We start from the raw sequence: 20,379 nt of genomic DNA on the forward strand, positions 1-20,379 counted from the left end.
GACACAACTCAAAGGTGCACGCAATCAGCAAACACTTCCTGGCTTAAAGCTATACATCAGCTTCTTACCCTGCAGGCACGGAACAACTCAGTTCAAATCTCCACTGCAGCAGAAGCTGATTAGACAATTAGCATAACGTGACAGCTCGATACAACAAGGTGTGAGGGACACCAAATCCACTGTCATTACTTCATAAAAGTCACCAAAACCAAATTACCTCAGGAAGTGTGCTGAAGAGCGTGAGACCTCACCCAATCCTCCTTCACAGACTGTGGCATCAAACCTGGAGCGGTCTCTGCGTCCGTGATGGTGAGATAGTTCTCCTGACGTCGATCTCACACGTCTGCTCACAAAGTCGAGTCTCTGGCAATCACACACTGTGCATTCAAGGTTTAAATGCAGCAATCTCTGATTAAGACAAAATACACCACAGCTGTGAGTCCTGATGACCTGCACGTGAAAACAAGCCTCAGGTGTGCAGGGTGAGGTCCTAATGCTCAGCCACTCAGTCCTGAATGCATACCACCTGGTGGGAGAAACAGAAAAACAAAAACCAAGCCAGCCAAACACCCCAGCCCACAACAGTGTTAATATTTTATTTCATAATGGCCTGCTATTACATAATGGGTTGTTAGTATTCTATGTCATAATGGGCTGTTATTAAATGTTTCATAATGGGTTGCAATTACTTAATAGGGTGTTAGTATTTTATTTCATAATGGGCTGCTATTTCATAATGGGGTGTTAGTATTTTATTTCATAATGGGTTGCTATTACATAATGGGGTGTTAGTATTTTATTTCATCATGGGCTGCTATTACATAATGGGGTGTTAGTATTTTATTTCATAATGGGCTGCTATTACATAATGGGGTGTTAGTAATTTATTTCATAATGGGCTGTTATTACATGTTTCATAATGGGTTGCTATTACATAACAGTGTTAGTATTTTATTTCATGATGGCCTGTTATTACATGTTTCATAATGAGTTGCAATTACATAATAGGGTGTTAGTATTTTATTTCATAATGGGCTGTTATTACGTTTCATAATGGGTTGCTATTACATAACAGTGTTAGTATTTTATTTCATGATGGCCTGTTATTACATGTTTCATAATGGGTTGCAATTACATAATAGGGTGTTAGTAATTTATTTCATAATGGGCTGCTATTACATAATGGGGTGTTAGTATTTTATTTCATAATGGGCTGTTATTACATGTTTCATAATGGTTTGCAATTACATAATAGGGTGTTAGTATTTTATTTCATAATGGGCTGCTATTACATAATGGGGTGTTAGTATTCTATGTCATAATGGACTGTTATTACGTGTTTCATAATGGGTTGCAATTACGTAAAGGGGGTGTTAGTACATTTTGTTATTATTATTGTGTTGTTACACATGGTTTATAGTGTATACAAAATACACATTCTCACCACGCTTACTTCCTTTATAACTTACCACTCCACGTGTGGAAAAAGGTTTTGTGTGTGTGTCAAGAGATCTACTGTGCACAGATTCAGGACAGCAGGTCCACTGGAATTATTATGCATTCCTCTCAGCCAACTTTATATGAAAACAAAAGGCTTTTAAAATGAGTAGCAGAAAAAAAAAAATTAATACATGCTCTCTCTCTATACATATACATATGTATGTATATAAAAATACTGAGTTATTGCACAAAACAGTGGAACTGTGTACTAGAATCTCAGTCAGTGAAGGGGTGTGAGGTGTTCAGTATCCACGGTGTAGATGAGGTCAGGGATTTGCTGTTTCTGCCATGTCTTAAATGACTTTAGCCCGCCAGCGGCTGAAGAAGCCTGTGGAAGCGCGGTGTGGAAGCGGTGATCCTGTCTGGCCTGCGGAGTATCAGCTTTTATCCAGAGTTCTTCCAGCTGCACAGAGAGTGAGCCTCCTCCATGACGTCGCTCAGCAAGGAAGCTCAAAGTTTTTCGCCTGTAGCGAAAGACCTGCTCTCCGTGGAGCGTGTGTCCGCGGAGAGCAGCTCAGTGTTGATGACTGTCTGCAGTTTTGATGTCTTGTTGAAAACATTTTCTCTCAGTCTGTGTGCTGTTTCCCAACCACACCGTTTTAGTTTTGTCTATACCAAGAACAAGGTCGATGTCTCCATAGTTTCCAATTACAGGCAGTTCAGCTAATCAGCTAACACCTAATTAGCCAAGCTAACTTATTCATTAGCAGATTAGCTCTTCAACTAAATTTTAAAAGCATTAGCAAAGAAACGGGCTTCCACTGAATTTAGTCCCGCTAACGCTTTTTTCCTTTTTGAACAAAGTTAATGGTCATAAGTGTTTGTAAACCCTGAAGTCGTACACGTTTGTTCTAATCCAACAAGTGAAACTGACACGTCGTGAGAACGCAACTCGCATCATCCTGAGAAGATGGAGCAGGAGGTCAGGCCAGAGTCAATACATTAAATGATTAAAATGATTTTCCATGTACATTTTTATTTCTTAGTATTTAATACTTTCTGTACTGTGATTTAAATGTATGTTGAATGGAAACTACCATTTTGTTTCATTTATTCATTAAATTATTTATGTATATTGTGATCATCATCTGCTCTTGTGAGGCCAAACCTTTTTAGAAACATCCATGTTTACGCTCTAACAAATTAGTATTTAATCTCTTCAGGTTTGTTTATCAAGGTTTTAGAGAGAAAAAAGCCAAAGATAAATTCACATAATTAGCGGTATCTTAATTTTAGAACCTTAAGGACTTAACGTCATTACGTTTTCAAAGCGAACTTTTTCGATTAGCTGTCGCCACCGCTGCTACTGTCCTGTATTCACCCTATTGATGTTTCAAATCCCGCAAAACTTCGAAGAGTTCGCCGAGCTGCGAGATCTCATTAACACTGAGAACTGCATTGAGACGCTCTGATCACGCTGCACTTTAACCGCTGCACACAGACAACAGCATTAACATCGCAACATAAAACTATTTTTAGATTGTACCTAAAACTCTCATGAATATATTCTCTGGGTTTATAGATGCTGTTATTGCGTTTGTTTTATGTAAACATGCGAGAATCACAGGCTGTCTCTCCGTTATTTGTCAATGGGAGCTGCTGTGAGCTACAATCGCTTCCTGATCATGTCGTTCTGAGGGAAAGTGAAGTTTGCGCTTTAACATCTTGATTATTGTTCTTTACAACACTGTTTGTCCTCTTTGTTCCAGACTAATATATATATTATGTCTGAAATTCAGTTTGCGTTTATTAAATTCCACGCAGATTAAACGTAACAGACACGGATTATTTGTTACAATTGTTTTAGCAAGTTTTCAGGGTATCATGCAGCAGTCTCTTATTAAAGTGATGAAAAGTAGTATAATATTTATTTACAATTGTCATTATGTGGATTCTCTATGTTGTTTGACGGGCAGCGACTCTCTGGCGCGCAAGGGATTATGGGATACATCATTTGGGCGAATGAGGACTTACTCAGTGGTGGGCATAGCTAACCGAAAAATCAGCTTCGATAATTAGCGGTTAGCAAAACTGTGCCCACCATTGGACTTACTCCAATGATGAGGCCAACGATGGTGAGGTCATACAGATATTTGTGACCTGTGTGGAAGCAGCCATACGTGTAAAACGTTGGGGCGGAGCCAGCAGACCTGGGTGTCCCTTGCAAAGTGTGAGCTCAGTAGAGAATACTTTATTTGCCATCTTCACCACCTACTGCATCTGTACTGCTACAGGTCAGCTATGGAAGCATGCAGTGGTGCTGTGCATCACCAGATCCACAATAGTACCAAACCACACAGGCACTCAAACAATCCAATTCCACCATCCAAAAACTGCCATCTACAAAAATTACAACAGTTAAGGTCATTGAACTTTTCCTTACCAAATTTCAAATTCAAATTTATTAATTTATATAGCGCCAGTTCACAACAACATCTTCACACGACACAGAAAAACACAAAAAAAGAGTTAAAAGATTAAAACATGACACTAACACAGGAGCTCAAGTCACTGGCATCCACGGCCTTCGCCAGCATCCACTTCATGCAAGAACTAAACAGAGAGGGATGCAGAACATCCCTGACAAACTCCAGAACTCACTGGGTAGAAGTCAGAAATTCTAGACTCCACTCACCGTAAAGGGTTCTGCCATGCAAAGTGCTCAACAGCACACCAGGAGCAACTCAAGTATTGTGGACCTTGCTCAACGGCCATTAGTGATTTTCAGGTCTGGCTGGGATTTGAACTGAGGATCCTCTGGTCTCAAACCCATCACCTCCCCCAACTTATTGAAAATCAACATAATCTGTAAATCATACTTGTATTTAATGATTGCTTGATGTGGTTGCTGGTTGATGTCTTTAGCTACACTCTAAAGCCCTTTAACAGCGACTCTTGCAAGTACCTCACCCAGCACAGAGATCAAGTTAAAGCATGTCTTGTGGTTGCAATCCAGGTTATCACTCTCCCCTTTCCAGAGGATGAGCACTTTCTTCCAGTTGTTTGGAATGATACCTGCATCTCAAATGGAAGCAGATTGCGTTTCAGGAGGAACAGCATCTCCACCCACCTGAAAGTTCAGTTTCAAATACCACAGATCCCCACAGCTTTACCGTCTTCAGTTGTTTCACCACTTTCACAATCTCTCTCAAGATTTGCTGATTTGCAGCTGAGCGGCAGTTCAACTATGAGAACCTTCACCTTTCGAGAATCAGCCTTAAAACAACAGCTCAAAGTAACTGTCCGGAGCCATCATCAGGACCATGTCATCCCTTGTTATAACTGTGGTGGGATGAGGTATAGGTTTGGAGAAACGCAGTGCTTCAATTCCTGTGTCAGCAGTAACTCGAGTTCCTGACTGGTTTTGGCTGGATTTACAGCGACAAGGTCAGAAACTGGCCAACCAACTTCAACACATCATAACCCAGAACATGTTCTCCAAAATCTCCGAGTTAAAATTCTAAAATATTTGTACTTGCATAAATGTGGAAGTTGGACCAGATCGAAACCCACTGAGGAACCACAGATTTCCTGCTGAGGACATTTCTGGGTAGTTTCCAGTTTAGTTCTTGTCGAGGCCGAAGGATTTTCAGGCTTGTCTGTGGAAGAAGAAAGAGTCAGGACATTGACTGTTTGTCAAATAACAGGCTTTAATATAAAGCTTTGGATGCTATTTCAACCAGAGAGTGTGTTCTGATTGGAACAGTGTGAAGTGTGGCTTTCTGAGCACAGCTTTTATCCACATCAGGGCAGGAAGAAATTATGCATACAGTGTTAACACAATACATTTGTTCACACATAAACACAGAGTTAGAGGAAAAGGAAGTAGTGGCTGTTCTATCTATGACAGGTCTGTGATGATCAAAAAGATGATCAAAGGGTCCTTTTCATTTCTAAGTCCTTGGGGGTCTCGGAGCCACGTCCCACTGTGAGACTGTCTACAGTGATTCTTCTTGCATTGTGATTGATCAGGGTTTTAGCAGAGTAACATGCAGCCATTTGGCTGAGGAGGCAGCCTAAGGAATGTTTTTTATCAAATGTGTCACAAAAGGCTGTTGATCAGTAAGTTTCACACCAAGCGAGTCTTCAGCATTTAAGTAACAGAAGGGTTACAGTCGGTCAAACAAACAGAACTTTAAACATTTGGTCAAACATTTAATAGGAGGAGGAACATTTACTTTAATAGAAAAGCAATATTTATCATTTTAGTTTCCACATTCTGAACCGTTGGTGTGAAATGGCCTGTCGCTTTCTCAGCTTCTCTCTTGCACACACGCACCAGTAACTACAGCATCATGCTGCTGCTTCTCCAAGGGGAACTCAAGGAAAATGACGAAATCTTAACCACTGCTGCCTCTCTCTTCTTCCAAGAGTGTAGAAAATGATCACGAGCTTCTTGGGTGAGTGTGAACTGGTTAGTGAGGAAGGAAGGAAGCAGGATGAGATGTGAAAGAAAGGACCCACAGGTTCTCTGTCCCCTGAGCGTCTCTGCTCTCCAGCTGAGCCACTCCATCTCACAAGGACTCAATATTTCTGCAAAGGGGAAATAAGAATTTAAATTTGTATTTCCACTACTTTTTTAACCAAGAAATTATGCATGTATGAGATGTGCACTTAAATATTTAGTGCTGCCTTGAAATGGCTTTGGGTTTTTTTAATTGATTACTTGCATCTAAATTAGAATGGGTATGTGTTTATGAAATATGATGTATATATATGTGAAATACACAAAGCTGAGCTTTGGCATTTTCAACCAAATTCATGTATAGTTAATGAGATATCAGAGGTTGTATTAATAGGTTTTGACTATGGATGATGTGCTGATGAAATAAAGATAAAGGAATGAATAAGAGAGCAGAAAGGTGGAAGACCAGAGGGAATGAGGGGAAAACAGAGAAATGGAGTTTAACAGGTAGTGAAAGTTAAAAAGGGAAGTAAGTAGAAATTAAAAATGGAAATTAAAATGTAAAAAGGCTCAAGCAGAGCAACATTACAGCCGCAGATGCACAGAACACGAAGCACCCATCAAGGCTCTAAAATGTACAGAATGTTACTCAAAGATGACCTTTGGTATTTCGCAAGGAAGCTGAGTGACTACAAGTAAAGGAGGTTGTGTTTTCATTTCCATTTGACTGGCTGACAGCAGGATATCTCAAAAAGACATGAAGGTATTTCAGTGAAATTCGGTGGGAAATTCAGACTTAGGTCGAGGAAGAGCCTGTTAATGTTTGGTGCAGATTTGGATTGAATCATAATAATGCCTGTGTTAATTCTGGTTCCTCTAATCTTGACTACAGGATCAAAGATAAAAGGCTGGATTAATGTTTCCCAATCCTGGTCCTCGGGATCCAAAGTACTTCATGTTTTCAATTTTCCCCTGAAGTACTCGGAGCAGATCAGCTCAGTCAGATGTGTTCAGCCATTGATTTGGCTCGGTAAGTGCAGTTAGAGACCAGTACTTTGGGTCCCGAGGACTAGGATTGGGAAACACTAGGTTTGATTATGATCAATGGAATCAGGATCAAAGCTCAAATGATACTGATCAAAAGCAGGATGCACCCCTTGGATCCAGACCTACCCCAAACATCAATGGGTTCTTCCTTGATATCTCAAAAAGACCAGTGAAATTTGGTGAAAGTTCAGTTTCAAATACCACAGATCCCCAAAGCTTTACCGTCTTCAGTTGTTTCACCACTTTCACAATCTCTCTCAAGATTTGCTGATTTGCAGCTGAGCGGCAGTTCAACTATGAGAACCTTCACCTTTCGAGAATCAGCCTTAAAACAACAGCTCAAAGTAACTGTCCGGAGCCATCATCAGGACCATGTCATCCCTTGTTATAACTGTGGTGGGATGAGGTATAGGTTTGGAGAAACGCAGTGCTTCAATTCCTGTGTCAGCAGTAACTCAAGTTCCTGACTGGTTTTGGCTGGATTTACAGTGACAAGGTCAGAAACTGGCCAACCAACTTCAACACATCATAACCCAGAACATGTTCTCCAAAATCTCCGAGTTAAAATTCTAAAATATTTGTACTTGCATAAATGTGGAAGTTGGACCAGATCGAAACCCACTGAGGAACCACAGATTTCCTGCTGAGGACATTTCTGGGTAGTTTCCAGTTTAGTTCTCGTCGAGGCCGAAGGATTTTCAGGCTTGTCTGTGGAAGAAGAAAGAGTCAGGACATTGACTGTTTGTCAAATAACAGGCTTTAATATAAAGCTTTGGATGCTATTTCAACCAGAGAGTGTGCTCTGATTGGAACAGTGTGAAGTGTGGCTTTCTGAGCACAGCTTTTATCCACATCAGGGCAGGAAGAAATTATGCATACAGTGTTAACACAATACATTTGTTCACACAAACACAGAGTTAGAGGAAAAGGAAGTAGTGGCTGTTCTATCTATGACAGGTCTGTGATGATCAAAAAGATGATCAAAGGGTCCTTTTCATTTCTAAGTCCTTGGGGGTCTCGGAGCCACGTCCCACTGTGAGACTGTCTACAGTGATTCTTCTTGCATTGTGATTGATCAGGGTTTTAGCAGAGTAACATGCAGCCATTTGGCTGAGGAGGCAGCCTAAGGAATGTTTTTTATCAAATGTGTCACAAAAGGCTGTTGATCAGTAAGTTTCACACCAAGCGAGTCTTCAGCATTTAAGTAACAGAAGGGTTACAGTCGGTCAAACAAACAGAACTTTAAACATTTGGTCAAACATTTAATAGTAGGAGGAACATTTACTTTAATAGAAAAGCAATATTTATCATTTTAGTTTCCACATTCTGAACCGTTGGTGTGAAATGGCCTGTCGCTTTCTCAGCTTCTCTCTTGCACACACGCACCAGTAACTACAGCATCATGCTGCTGCTTCTCCAAGGGGAACTCAAGGAAAATGACGAAATCTTAACCACTGCTGCCTCTCTCTTCTTCCAAGAGTGTAGAAAATGATCACGAGCTTCTTGGGTGAGTGTGAACTGGTTAGTGAGGAAGGAAGGAAGCAGGATGAGATGTGAAAGAAAGGACCCACAGGTTCTCTGTCCCCTGAGCGTCTCTGCTCTCCAGCTGAGCCACTCCATCTCACAAGGACTCAATATTTCTGCAAAGGGGAAATAAGAATTTAAATTTGTATTTCCACTACTTTTTTAACCAAGAAATTATGCATGTATGAGATGTGCACTTAAATATTTAGTGCTGCCTTGAAATGGCTTTGGGTTTTTTTAATTGATTACTTGCATCTAAATTAGAATGGGTATGTGTTTATGAAATATGATGTATATATATGTGAAATACACAAAGCTGAGCTTTGGCATTTTCAACCACATTCATGTATAGTTAATGAGATATCAGAGGTTGTATTAATAGGTTTTGACTATGGATGATGTGCTGATGAAATAAAGATAAAGGAATGAATAAGAGAGCAGAAAGGTGGAAGACCAGAGGGAATGAGGGGAAAACAGAGAAATGGAGTTTAACAGGTAGTGAAAGTTAAAAAGGGAAGTAAGTAGAAATTAAAAATGGAAATTAAAATGTAAAAAGGCTCAAGCAGAGCAACATTACAGCCGCAGATGCACAGAACACGAAGCACCCATCAAGGCTCTAAAATGTACAGAATGTTACTCAAAGATGACCTTTGGTATTTCGCAAGGAAGCTGAGTGACTACAAGTAAAGGAGGTTGTGTTTTCATTTCCATTTGACTGGCTGACAGCAGGATATCTCAAAAAGACATGAAGGTATTTCAGTGAAATTCGGTGGGAAATTCAGACTTAGGTCGAGGAAGAGCCTGTTAATGTTTGGTGCAGATTTGGACTGAATCATAATAATGCCTGTGTTAATTCTGTTTCCTCTAATCTTGACTACAGGATCAAAGATAAAAGGCTGGATTAATGTTTCCAAATCCTGGTCCTCGGGATCCAAAGTACTTCATGTTTTCAATTTTCCCCTGAAGTACTCGGAGCAGATCAGCTCAGTCAGATGTGTTCAGCCATTGATTTGGCTCGGTAAGTGCAGTTAGAGACCAGTACTTTGGGTCCCGAGGACTAGGATTGGGAAACACTAGGTTTGATTATGATCAATGGAATCAGGATCAAAGCTCAAATGATACTGATCAAAAGCAGGATGCACCCCTTGGATCCAGACCTACCCCAAACATCAATGGGTTCTTCCTTGATATCTCAAAAAGACCAGTGAAATTTGGTGGTGAACTGGATCTTCAGTCAAAGATGATCTAGATTCCTCTAATCTTGATTAGAGGATCAAAGCATTCTGCAACCAGGACCAATGTTCAGTGATCAGAATCAAAGGTAAGCAATTTGGATCAAATACGCTCAGAATGAAAGATTAGCAATTAGGTCCAAGTTAGAACTAAGTTTAATAATCTGGATCCAGGTTTGGTGATGAAGATCAATGGCCAGCAACAAGGATTAAAGGCTTTGGGATCTCATGAGTGATCAGGATCAAAGACCAGGAATCAGGATCTACATTCACCTGTCAAGGCTAGGGATCAAAAGTCAGGATGAATGAAGTTCAAGATCAAAGATGAGTGATTAGGATTGGTTTGTTCAACCCCCCCACCCCACCCCCCAAAAAACCCCAAAGAGATCAAATGATGACGAATCACAACCCCAACAAAAGGAAGACATTACAGACGATGTCAACAAATGACTGTACACATCCGGTTGTCCCGCACTACTCCAAGCTCCTCGCTGAGGGTGATGACAGGAAAGTAATCCTTTCATTCAGACAGAATATACTGAATTCACACATTCACTGCAGGTTCTTTCTGCTGTTGACCAAACTGGGAGATGGAAGAACAAGAAACTGAAGCCAGTGGTAAAGCTTTTCTTTTCACACACCTTAATCCTCCTCTGGTGTCCATGAAAATAAATCACTCCTGCAACATCAGCTAATTAAAGCAGATGGACGTTTAGAAATGGGACGGTGCAAAAAAATCAAACTTCAGTAGAGACGCGAACGGCAGCTGTAGGTTTAATCTGATTCTATGCAGACGAACTGTAGTTCAACCAAAACCAGAGAACCTTTTCCCTGTTCAGAACAAGAGTTTAAACAGCAGCAACATCCCAGTCAGCTGTTTATTAGGTTGCACTGATTGAACTCCAGATACACACAAATGACAGAGTTGTTGACAAGGTTTTCTGTGGCATTGTCAAAAACAGACCGATGAAAACACTCATTATTTACAGGGCCCTCACGGTCCTCAAAATAATTAACCTTAAAATTATCAAAAAGTAGAAAAGGGGGTGTTCACAATAATAGTAGCATCTGCTGTTGACGCTACAAACTCAAAACTATTAGGTTCAAACTGCTTTCATTCTGCTTTCACTTCTGCTTACATTCTGAACACTACTGTACACCTCAACAGATGTAAAACAAACACTTCTGCTAATCCAGGTCTACATCAGGTGAAGAGGTCTGACAAAGACAGTAGATAAAAGAACGATCAGCAGTAGGCATCGGCCATACTTTATTATGCAATAAACACAAAGAAAAATAAGTCCATACGGTACGTCTGTACAGGAGGCAAGTGTGGAACGTTAGATTGATGTTAGCACGCTAGGGGAGAAGTCACAAAGGTGACACGATAAGGTCACTCACTGTAGGTTCAGGAGAGACCACCACGAACAAACCAAAAACAAAACAAACCCCTATTTGTGGGGGTCAACAACATTAAACACCAGATGTTGTTACCCAGAAAGTACAACTTGTTTTAAAGGCCACTACAGCAAATATTTTTGTCCCTCCGTAACAGTCTGGAAGAACTTTTGCACAAAGTCGTCTGTGTTTCACTGAGTGCGATCCCACTCTTAACAGTGTTGTCACACGATGACAGATTGAGGACACTGACTGTTACAATTTGTCCAGTGGCAAATGTCACTTATTCCAGTGGATTTGGGGCTCTGATGGACGTATACATCACGGGGGAGGTGATGGTCTAGTGGTTAAGCCTTGGGCTTCAGACCAGAGGATCCTCATTTCAAAACCCAGGCCAACTGGAAAATCACTAAGGGCCCTTGAGCAAGGTCCTTAATCCCCTAGTTGCTCCCGTTGTGTAGTGAGCGCTTTGCAAGGCAGCACCCTGTCATCAGTGTGCGAACAGGAGGCATAATTGTAACGCACTTTAAGTTTTAAGGAGAATGATTTTCCCGGTTTCAAGATATATATGCACACTGCGGTGAGCCGGATTTGAGCGGGATTCACAGAGATCTAAACACAAATGTGGCTAGAATCTGGTTTGCTCTGGCATCATGACGTCATACTTCCTCACTATATTTGTGCGCCGACAGCATCTTCTCTACCATGCTGGCTTTCATTGCAGCTGCAACAGCGAGGACATGAAACAATTTTCTTTCTCTCCGGTGCCTTCTCACCAAAGTAACTGTTCTCGCTCCCCTAGTGCTGAATTTACACCTTGTGCCGGAGCTTTGGCCAATCAGAAGCCCAGTCTGAAGCATCAGACAAGCACAGGATATGAACACAAGTAACATAGATGTAACAAGTAAACAAAAGTGCAACCACCAAGAAAGCTCTCCACCTGATGCCAGCTCAAAGATTTAAGCATGTACAAAACTTTGTCAGACTCACCACACATCAGCTGATAAAGAACGCATTTAACAAATGCGAAAGGAACTTGTACCGAACAAAAATGGACACTAACATATCAAAAAGCGTATATGTTACTCATACATTTCCTCAATCCATCATAGTTTGACAGACACTTAAGCTTCATGTTGTTTTTTATGTAAACACATTTAGAAATTTTGGTCTTCAAAGCATAGCATCCCAAAAAACATGTAGCTGCTTTTGAGTAGAAACCATGGTGAGATGAAGCATTTCTATCTGCACTTATCAGGAAACAGCCACAGTTAATGTCATGCTCAGAGTTTCACTTTGCCAACAGATACTTTATGAATTATTAGTGAGAAATGATCACCTAAGCAGACTCCTTTCACACCTGCGCCTACATTCTGACCATGAAACTTGTTACAGGGTTCATTTTTTGCACATTCCAAATCCCACAGAGAGTAATAAAAAAATTGAGTAGCACACATGCTTTATTGATTCGCATTTGTATCACATTTACAGAAATAACACACAAAAGCACACAAGATTTATACAATAGACAAATTAAAAGCTGAAGCTAAGGAGGCACTGAGCCACCACACTGGATCAATATCAAAACCAATACCAACATCATTAAGAGGACCGGGTATTGGTCAGATCTGACTCATCTACGTTATGCATCGTTTAACCTCCTCGTACACACAAAAGCGCTTCTGCTGCAGATTTTAATTTCCAATGTGCAGAATCCACATTACAACTTCTGCGCCCAAGTCAATGGAATTGTGTGTGTTTTTTTTTAATACAATTGGTTAGTTTGACTGTCAGAAGGATTATACAGCAACTACCAGGCAGTTTCAAAAAGGCTGGTGGAGAAGTGGAGCCAGGATCAAAAACGACCCATTAAAGTTTGGAACAAATCAGGAACAAGAAGCTGATCCAGGAATTTTTCTTCCTATTCCTTCTTTGAGCTAGTCATCATGTCTGATAACCAGACATGAATTTAAGGTTAGATAGGAAATCTGGTCTGCGATGGACTGTGCAATGTGTCGTTGGAATGCAACTCTTCCCGACCCTTTGGGTATGTTCAAAACCCCAGAGTCATCGCTTCATGTCTGTTAAATTCTCCTTGAAACTACTTTATTATGAAGTTCTTAGTCATCTGCCAATCACTGAAAAAGTCCATAATCTGGAAATTCATCCATCCAACATTTTTTTTTTTTTGGTCAATTTTCTCAGATAGTAAAGGACAAAATCAAAAACTTGCTTCTGACGGATTGTTTGTTGCTGTGATGCCACTCTGAACTTCACACGGTTGTATATGCTTCTTTTATTTCTGTTTAGCACTCTTCTGGTTATTAATTGTATCTACTCTGAACGTTATTTAACAACAGTCCTGTTGTGAATCGCTAGCAGTTAGCATTCGCTAGCAGTTATCTTTCGCTAGCTAGGTCGACACCTCCCCTCTCCGTTGTTACTTTTTATAGCTGTTTCTTTTCTACCTGTTTAATACTTCTGTTCATTTTTCAGTTGAACTGCTGTGAATTTTAAGTAATTTTTACTCCTGTGTAAAATCTTAGGAGCGGCTAGCATTTTCGCTAGCGGTTAGCTTGCGTTAGCTATTTCTGACCCTTCTCATCACTTTTTCATTTCATTTTTTACACTCCTGTTAGTTAATTAACTGTTTAGTGTATTTTATAGCTGCTGCTTTTTTTTTTACCTGTTTAATACTTCTGTTAGTTTTTCAGTGTAACTGCTGTGAATTTTAATTCATTTATCTGCGTCTGTGTGAGCCTTAGGAGTGGTTAGCTTATCCATTATTGGTTAGCTCATTTTTGCTTGGCTACATTTTGAATTTCTCAGTGCACAAAGTACACTACTTATTATACTTTACACCCTCCGTAAATCCTGCGTGATGTTGGAAGATAGGGTGGCTCTCTTAGAGAGCCGTGTCCGTAAGTTAGAGCAGCTTCTTAGCGCAGTGGATTTAGATGTTACAGGCACTAAAGATGAGGTTAGTGTTGGGCCGGCTAGCGAGCCCATTAGCATCAGCTTAGAAACGCCGGCTGTGGAGGACGGTTTTCGGACTGTGGCTAGGCAGATGAAGCCCCGTAGGGCTTGGTGCCCGGTTGTGGCACCCCGATCACACTTGCCAGTGCGAACTGTGAATCGGTTCTCCCCCTTGGATTTGCCAGATGTGAATTCTCTGAGCCCACGAGTGACTTCCACTCCTGTCTCCAGGCCGAAACACTGGACTTTAGTGATAGGAGATTCTATCACCCGCAAAGTCAGGTTACAGACGCCGGCTGACGTTAAATGTATTCCTGAGGCCAGAGCTCCCGACATTGCATCTCATCTTAGGGTGCTGACGCTGCAGAAGGGAAGACAGACGAAGGAACATGACATGAGATATAGTCACATAGTTATTCATGTTGGCACCAATGATGTCAGGATGAAGCACTCAGAGGTCACAAAAATGGACATATAGAGGACTTGTGACCTTGCCAGAAAGATGTGTCGGCATCGATTAATAGTCTCTGGTCCCCTCCCCTCCCGGGGTACTGATGTGGCGTTTAGCAGGCTGACATCATTAAATAGGTGGCTGGCGCAGTTTTGTAGACAGCAAGGCTTTAGCTTTATTGATAACTGGCCTTTGTTCTGGGGCCACCGTGGCTTGCTGATGCCGGACGGCCTCCACCCTACTGGGGAAGGCGCCGCCATCTTGTCTGCAAACATAGATAGAGCTCTACAGGGAGGGTAACATCAGGAATCTACAGCAGGCCATGGAGCAGGTGACTAGAGACCCTGCAAGGCTTATGACAAATGTGGGTGTGGAATCTATTAGCTTAGCGGGAAATTTAGTGCAGAAAATCCACTATGGTGATAGTGCAGTTTATTTGCCAGGGAGGGAATTTCAACAAGTTGAGACTGTGGCCTGCTTCCGTAGTCGTGTCCATAAAAATCATAGAGGGATATGCTTTCCAAACTTAATACCCATTACTATATTGGATGATGTTGAAATTGAGGATGGCCCAGTGGTAGTTCCAGCAATAGCAAAGATTTCGTGTATGCTACCTACAACACGCGTGGAATGTCTTAAACCCAAACCTACTTCTAGGCATCTTATATATGCTACTCTGGAACCACCCCTAAACCCAAACAGTTCAACTGTCAACCCCACTAAGGTCCTTAGACTGGGTCTCATTAAAATAAGATCACTGTCCTCAAAATCATTGTTGATCAATGATCTAATTATTGATCATCACTTAGATATGATTGGGCTATGTGAAACCTGGCTTAAACCTACAACTGTCCTCCCCTTAAATGAGGCCTGCCCACCAGCATATACATTTAGTCACGTCCCTCGTGATGCGAAGCAAGGCGGGGCTGTTGCTCTTATTTATAAATCTAGGTTTAGCTTATTAGCTGTTGGGGGTTACAAATATCACTCATTTGAGCATCTGATTCTCCGCTCTGCTCAGGATATTACACATTGCCAAGGTCAGAAGAATAAAAATCAGTTGTATTACTTTGTCACTGTATATAGGCCTCCTGGCCCATATTCTGAATTCTTAGATGAATTAGGTGCGTTCATCTCTAACTTGTCAACTAGGGTAGATAACATTCTGATCATTGGTGACTTTAACATTCATATAAATAAGCCTTCTGATCCCCTCTGCAAATCATTTATGGAAATTGTGGATGCATTAGGATTTCGGCAATGCTTTCGGGATTCGATGCACATTAATGGAAATACCCTGGACCTGGTTCTTACACGTGGTATTGCTGTCACGAATATTGACATCATGCCTCTTACATCAGTGGTGTCTGATCACTCACTTATTAAGTTTACAGTTTCGCTGCCGTGTTTAGTGGAACAACAACCTTATATATCTTTACAGCGATGCATCAACTCCTCAACTAAGACTGAACTCGAAGCTAGACTGCCTGATGTCTTAGCTTCACATTTGACAAATACCCAGTCAGTAGACAGATTTGTGGATAGTTTAAACTCAGTGCTCAAAACTACTCTCGACATGATTGCACCACCTGTGTTAAAACTGCGCTCCCCCAAATCACAGTCACCTTGGTTCAATGATTATCTGCGTGACCTCAAGCATAAAGCAAGAGGTCTAGAACGGAAATGGCGTCGTTCAAAATTAGAAGCATTTCACCTTGCGTGGCGTGATGCTATCTTAGACTATAAGCATGCATTATTGGCTACAAAGTGGACTTATTACTCTGATTTGATCAACAAAAACAAGCATAACTCAAAGTTCTTGTTCGACATGGTGGCAACACTTTTGCATGGACAACCACCTGTAGTTCGCACTCCTTTTACAGCACAAGATTTCCTGGATTACTTTGGGAAGAAAATAGAAGACATCAGGTTAAACATATCCCGGCATGCCTTAATCCAGCCACTACACCCTGCTATTGATGTGGGCACCACTACTGAGGTATTACCTAGATTTACAGAATTTGACAGTATCTCACTAGGCATGCTGACAAAACTCGTAATGTCAACATAAAGCACAACCTGTTTATTTGATCCTATACCAACAAAACTGTTTAAGGACCTGTGGCCCACTCTTGGGCCGACTGTGCTGGAAATTATTAATCTTTCTTTAACTTCTGGATCTGTCTCTAAATGTTTCAAATCTGCAGTGATTAAACCATTACTTAAGAAACCTAATCTTGCCCCTAGTGTATTGCCAAACTATCGGCCGATATCAAATCTATCATTTTTCTCTAAAATTCTGGAAAAAGTGGTGTCATGGCAGCTCGTAGACTATCTTACTGAGAATAATCTCTTTGAGTCACTGCACTCTGCTTTTAGAAAATATCATTCCACAGAGACGGTTCTCACTAAAGTGGTGAATGATCTGCTTACAATGGATTCGGACACCACTACGGTTCTGTTGCTGTTAGATCTCAGTGCTGCATTTGATACAGTGGATCATCATATTCTACTTGATAGGCTGGAAAATCATTCTGGGATTACTGGGAGTGCCCTTGCATGGCTGACGTCATACTTGACCAGTCGTTCTCACTGTGTTTTGTACAGTAACACTACCTCTAACCTTAGTGACATGAAATTTGGGGTTCCACAGGGTCTGTCTTAGGCCCCCTGCTTTTCTCCATTAATATAGCACCCCTTGGGCACATATTGTGGCGTTTTGGGATTACGTTTCACTGCTATGCAGATGGTACTCAGCTCTACATGCCAGTAACTGCTGGTAATCTCGTTCACATAAAATCCTTAGAAGATTGCCTTGCAGCAGTGAGAAGTTGGATGTCTAGAAACTTCCTACTTTTAAACTCTGATAAGACTGAAATGATGGTTCTTGGTCGGCATCAATTTGACCAGTTAACGCTCAGACTCGGCTCGTATGTCATACATCACACTGACAAAGTGAGGAACCTTGGGGTAATTTTTGATCCTTCGTTGTCCTTTGGCCTCCACATTAGAAATATTACTAGGACTGCTTTCTTCCACCTGCGAAATATAGTGAAGATTCGTCCCATCCTGTCTATGGCTGATGCTGAGACCCTGATCCATGCATTTATCTCTTCTAGATTGGACTACTGCAATGTTCTATTTTCTGGTTTACCGCAGTCTAGCATTAGGGGTCTCCAACTGGTTCAAAATGCTGCAGCCAGACTTTTGACACAAAGCAGAAAGTTCGACCACTTTCGGTTCTGCTACTAACTATAAAATTATTCATGGACTGGCACCCTCCTACCTAGCTGACCTAATTAAACCTTACGTACCGGCCCGGGCTTTATGTTCTCAGGGTGCAGGACTACTTTGTGTCCCTAAGGTGAATAAGAAGTCTGTGGGTCACAGAGCTTTCGCTTATCATGACCCTGTTCTGTGGAATGATCTCCCTGCATCAATAAAACAGTCAGATTCTGTGGAGACTTTCAAGTCTAGACTTAAGACGCACTTGTTTTCCCTTCCGTATGGCTAGGATACTGGCATAGTATGTTACTATTCTTTTACCCTTTTAAATTAATTTTATTAGGAAACGGAGCGTGCCACAGCCTCAACTTTATCTAAAGTCTGGGTCTTTTAGTAAAGCTTTGGGCTAGTGGCCGGTGATCACCTTAGTATCTGTTTTTCTTGTTGCTTTACTGACAAATTGCACTGTATTTGTTGTCTTTCTGCTACCTGATTCTGTTTTTCCTCTCTGTGGAGACTTTCAAGTCCAGACTTAAGACGCATTTATTTTCCCTTTCATATGGCTAGCATACTGGTACAGTTTTGTTTTACGCTTTTTACTCTTTTAATTCATATTATTAGTAATTGGAGCGGGCCGCAGCCTCAACTTTACCTAAATTCTGGGTCTTTTAGTGAAGTTTAGGGCTAGTGGCCGGCGATCACCTTAGTATTTCTCTGTTTTTCTTGTTGTTTAATGCTGACAAATTATACAGTATTTCTTGTCTTTCTGATGCCCGATTCTATTTTTTCTCTCTGTTTAAGGTGCAGCTCCATCCAGAGATGGGAGTTGTGTTCGTGTTGGCGATCCTCCTGTCCTGTGCGCCAATAGCATTTCTTGTATATTCATCCGTGAACTGTTCTGTGAATTGTTCTGTAATTTATGTTTTGTAGCATGGCCCAAGCAGAGGGTCACCCTTTTGAGTCTGGTCTGCTTTAGGTTTCTTCCTCAGAGGGAGTTTTTCCTTACCACTGTTGCTCTGGGAGTTGGTAAGGTTAGACCTTACCTGTGCAAAGCACTTTGAGGCAACTCTGTTGTGATTTGGCACTATATAAATGAAAATAAATTGAAATTGAAAATGAATCTGCATACAGGGATAGTGTATAAACCAAATCACGATGTTCAGGTTGCCTGTTGTTTCCCTACCTTTAAAAATCGACTCATCTTCTGGTAGCAACATCATGCGTTACCGTGCCCACTGTGCATCCGCGCCAAAACCACCCGACACAAATAAACAGTCTGATTGTAACGTCTTGCATCCCGTCATTTTTCCAACCACAGGTCCAATAATATCTCAGGAGATCTTTAAAAAAAACAGAAATATTTACTATGATAATATGTATGACTGGGTGCTGAAGCAGTTTGGATCAAATGAAAAAATATTTTCCTGTGGAGTGTTTTTTATTTCTATCACTGTGTGCAGTTGTCTGCCTGGGTGGTTGCCATCCAGGACCCAAGAGTGTTCCGTGGTGTGGTGGCTGCGGCGACCTGCACGCTTCTTGTCCTGACTGTATGGTAACAAATAAGGTTAAAAAAAAAAAAAAACTTATGTCATCGGAGACCGTGACCTTGTTTCATGATAACCCACAAAGAAAATACAATCAAGTTCTTCATATAATTATTTTAAAAATATTTAAAATATGTAAGAAAATAATGGATTAGTAAACAGGCATAAGACAATGAAACTGTCACTTTTACAGCCAGCTGAGTTTAAACAGGTTAAGAGACGAAGACATTTCTAAGGTCTGAGATATTATTTGGGGTTCATTTAAATCAATCATTAAAGATTATGAACCTGTAAATCATTGAAGATTTAAAGCACAAAAAGAATTATCTATGGCACCACTATAATTTTATTTGTTAGCCTTTAAATAGATGACGCTACCAATACAACCAAAATTTGCATTGTCTAGAAAAAATAAATAAAAGTTCTCCTGAAGGATAAAATTTCAAAAGAACAGACAGACTTGAGCTACTTACAGCAGTAACGGTTGAGACCCGAACAGCTGACGACAGTAACGTCATAAACCATGTGGGGGCTTCCCCAGAAATGAGCGTGGGATTCTGGGAAGGACACTGTGACAGCCAATCAGAGTAGAGAGGCACTATGACATCACTGGCTGGTCTCTCTGGCTGCTAATCCAATATGGCAGGAAACGCTCCAAAACTGCAGCATTTCCGTGTAAATTTAACATGTTTCTCAAAGGTTATGTAAAACTAAAAATCTTGTTCTGGTAACCAGATAACTCTGAAGTGATTTACAAGACATCTGCACGCTATGTGTGTGCACATTACCTGTGGTAAAAGGTTACTTTACTTCCCTTACTCCCCTGCTGCTCCCAGTGAGCAGTTGAGCACCTTGCATGGCAGCACCATAACATCGGTGTGTGTGAGAATGTGAGGCATCATGGTAAAGCACTTTGAGCTTCTGATTCAGATAGAAAATAGCTATATAAATGCAGTCAGTTTACTTATTTACCACTAAATCCTACACACTGTATCTTTAAGAAATGGAAGGAATAAAATCCTTCTTCATCATTAATATCTCATAGAAATGGACTTCTGGCAACAGTTTATCCACAAA

The sequence above is a fragment of the Thalassophryne amazonica genome, chromosome 15 (assembly GCF_902500255.1).
Source record: "Thalassophryne amazonica chromosome 15, fThaAma1.1, whole genome shotgun sequence".
NCBI lineage: Eukaryota > Metazoa > Chordata > Actinopteri > Batrachoidiformes > Batrachoididae > Thalassophryne > Thalassophryne amazonica.